General features: G+C 44.1%; 1 long non-coding RNA gene across 1 annotated transcript; it reads right to left on the reverse strand.

Moving 5' to 3' along the window:
• Positions 1-887: 887 nt before the first annotated feature.
• Positions 888-3622, reverse strand: LOC119330403. Its single transcript, XR_005160105.1, has 2 exons — positions 3338-3622; positions 888-3251 (listed from the first exon to the last, which is right to left on the reverse strand). It is a non-coding gene; the product is annotated as an uncharacterized LOC119330403 (long non-coding RNA).
• Between the last annotated feature and the right edge of the window lie 263 nt (positions 3623-3885).

The following is a 3885-nucleotide window of genomic DNA, read 5'->3' on the forward strand; positions in this document are numbered from 1 at the left end:
CCATCTGGGCGGTAGATGCGGAAAACCCACGGATTTTGTTACATGGATGTGGTTGCGTGGAGGGCATCCTGTTCTTGTCATTCTGCATATATTTTTCTTTCTTTGGTCCATGTTCTTGTTCTCCCGGTGTTCCGTCTCCTGCAGGAGGTTCTGATCTTGCACGGATTGCAGGAGGAGAAGCGAGTGTCAAGATCTTACTCGCCTGGCCGTGCTCGGGGGGAAGCCATATGCGGAATTGACCTCCGAAAATGGAGGAATCGAGGCCGAGGAGGGCGCAGCCGGCGCCGACGAGGATCCAGACCGTGCCGAGATCTACGGGAAAAACTATGTGTAGATACATTCATTTTCATAGCTAGAGACGCGTTATTTCATCTCTAGGCAAAACTAGAGTCGATTTAGTAAAGCGTCCTTCGAGCGTCTCCCCACGGACCGTCTCAAAAGAGGTAGGCATGCTTTGTTAGCGTGTCTACGTGGTATGAGACGCTATATTGGGTCGTTCAAAATCATCTCTACAAAAATAGAGACGTTCTATTACACGCTTGTATCACGCCTCTACTCATGTGGGCCCATTGCTTATAGACGCTATGTTGAGACGTCATATTTGCCTCTTAATGTGAATAAGCTTGTTTGTGGCTATGCGGTATTTTACTTTAATCGGTATTTGATTATTAATATTACCTTGTATTCCTCATTTCAAATTCAGTTACTTTATTATGATAGGGATGGATGTTTAGATTGATCAAATATCAATATATAAAGGCATCAATCCACATCAGCAATTGCATTCGCAAGCAATCCATTCTTAGAATTAGCATCCTTTGTACCAAATATAGGAACAAATACATCCACTAAAAGTGTATGGAAACATGGAGTTCACAACTGAATCAGATCAAACATTCATGTGAAATATGTAAATAATTAAAAGATACTACAAACTAGAACTAAGCTTTCCATAGATTATACATAATATGTGTTCATTTAAAGACTAATTCTTGTGTGGTTGCTCCTTGCTCCTGCAATGCATTCCAATTCTAAATTCTCAGCTACCCTGGAAGAAAAAAATTAACAGAGAGAAGTTTAGAACATAAGCTTTTGGATTGGTGCAAGATGAAATGTTCTATGATGAAACTGTGAGAGATGTTCCCTGCAAATGTCTTGACGTTGTCTTGGAGCACAAATGTCTTAGGTTGTGTTGGAGTGGTCAGCTTTGGCTTTTTGACCTAAAATGTTTCAAAGTTGTAACAGATTGGCAGGCAAACAACAATTGGCATAACCATGCAAGCGTATGTGATTGAATTGACTCAAACTATATCTAGTTTGGATATATTTCAAAATGTACATAATTTGGCTTGTTCCGATCTTACTCATGCCTAATTAAGATGCAGAAAGACTTCCACAAATGGTAAAATTATGAAACATACTAAGCATCTACGTAGCTAAAGTAAAGAAAAGCATGAAAACAATATGTACAGTTAATTAGTGGTGAAACAAGAAGTACGCCCTGTCTGCTGCACACAGTCATGTGAAGCCATGTATAACTAATAAAGTGCAGACCACATAGACATGTCATTTTGCTTCGTAAGTAGTAGGGCAAGCCAACAGACGCTGGTTTGCGAAAGCTAAAGCTATACATAGTTAATCAAAGATGAGGTATTTGATAAAATGACAACACTTTTCCTCGTACATTTATCATATGACCCACCTTTCTTTTTTTTTTGATAAAATTGCACATGCTTCATTGATAGCTAGACAAAATGGCACAAGCGAAACTTTTTCCTCTATTTCTACATATGGGCCCGCACATCAGATTATTTGGGACGGTTTTGCCCTTTAGCTTGTTTCCTCTAGTTCAATTAAACCTATCAGTCGATACAAGAAACAGGCACGAGACAGGAGGATAGGAAGAACAGCTCTGCCGTCCTTCCTATTGACAAGCTGTGCGTTCCCCATTGCCATCTCGCCATGCTTAGCCCGTTCTCGTGCCATCGCCTCGCCGCAGCTTTTCCCCTTTGTCTCCAACAAACAGTGGCCACTTTTTCAGACCGTGCAGTTTGATTCCTGCTCTCAAGTCCTCCTATCCTCGCAACTCCACATCCCTACCCCATGTTGTGAAGTGTGCCATATCATGTGTATGTTGATTACATCCCTACATGCTGCCAAAGTGTGCTACCTAAATATCTGAATCAACAAGCATCCATATCCTGTTGTTGTCAGAAGCTGCAACTAAGCTAGCAACTCGTAGCAATATTTAGAGCCAATTACTTTCTTCAGGCAGCAACTACGTCCGTTACAAAGATAGCATCGAGCAAGTACAAAAGCTACAGCTAGCCAGTAGCTTTAGCGACGTGAGCGAACAACGCACGCTCTAGCAGGCCGAGCGACCAATGCAAGCGAGCGAACCACAAGAGGGACACCCAATATGGTGCACGGCAGCGTCGACATCAGGGCATAAGAGAGGGTCACGCGGCGGCATTAAGAAGATGTCAAGGCACACTTCGAAAGAACAGCGCGGCGAGAGCAAGAAGCGGTGCTTGCCTTCCGCCGCTTGGCGAGGGTGCATCGAGGTCACCACGAGACATTCACGCCTCCCCCTCCACATGAATGGACGGGTGGGCAGAGCACGGCAAGGCGACGGCGGGAGAAGAGCAGCGCCTGGGAGGAAGGATGGCGAGGTGGCGGCCCTGTTGTTCCTCTCCTTCTGTCTCGCGGCTAATTTTGGTGCAGGAAGGCAAAATCGTCCCAAATAATGTAACGTGCAGGCTCTTTGATCTAGAAATAGAGGAAAAAGATCAGTTTGTGCCCTTTTGGCCAACTATCAGTCTAAAGTGTGCCATTTTATCAAAGAAAGTGAAAGGTGTGTCATAGGATCAAAGTATGAGGAAAATTGTGTCATTTTATTAAATTGCTCTTAAAAGATGCGGGTAGGAATCATGTTGTGATAGCAGATTAAAGTGAAGCTCTCTTACAACAAGCAAATGCAACCAGCTTAATGGCAAGTCATTCTATCATACTGGCATAATGGGATTCGAGGTAGCACCTGCTAGTAAACCAGATTAATGTACTCGCTCCTTTTCCGCTAAAAGGGCGAACTACCGATTCGTAAGTTACAGGGTGGGATAAAGAACAGAAAATGTGTACACAAGTTGCAGGACGCACCACCAATGTGATTGCTCCATCAGATCTGAATCTGATACATGAGTTCCCTGATTAATGCTGGTTGGTCCTAATGGTGAGATTTGTTGACAACTAATCTGGATATAAGAGGCGTGAGATGCGTAAATGAAAGATGTATTGTTATGATGGTAAACTGTAGAGCAGATGGGATTCGAGGGAGCACCTGCTTGATTACTGTATAATGGTAAATTGTACAGCAGATGGGATTCGAGGGTGCACCGGCTTGATGTGGCAGAATTTTGGCAGGAGGATGACGCCGGCCTGGACCCGGCTTGCGGACGTTGAGGACGACGCCAAGAGAGGTGCGGCCTGGGGACGAGGAGGACAAGGGAAGCCGGCCGGGCACTGACTGGTGAGGTCGTCGACGGAGGAGACCAGACGTAGCCGGCAGAGCGCACCGCTCGGGGTGAGGCTTGGAGCCGCCGCAGATTGGATATGGTGGGTTGAAGAAATTGGGAGCGGAAAAGATTGGGTGCGTGGGAGACGACCCCACGATTATACTATTAGTTAGTGAAAAAACAAATCCAAAACAAACGCGGGATCCATCCATAAAAAAAGCGGTAAACCAAAACGAATTTGGGAGCACCAAAATTTTAGTCCAAAGATAAAGCCGCGTATGAAACGTCTCAAAATTCGTCCCTAACTTATTTAAAATATTTATTTATTTTATAAATGGGAGTACCTAGAACTCATCTAGATGAGACGTAATTT

The sequence above is a fragment of the Triticum dicoccoides genome, chromosome 1A (assembly GCF_002162155.2).
Source record: "Triticum dicoccoides isolate Atlit2015 ecotype Zavitan chromosome 1A, WEW_v2.0, whole genome shotgun sequence".
Lineage (NCBI taxonomy): Eukaryota > Viridiplantae > Streptophyta > Magnoliopsida > Poales > Poaceae > Triticum > Triticum dicoccoides.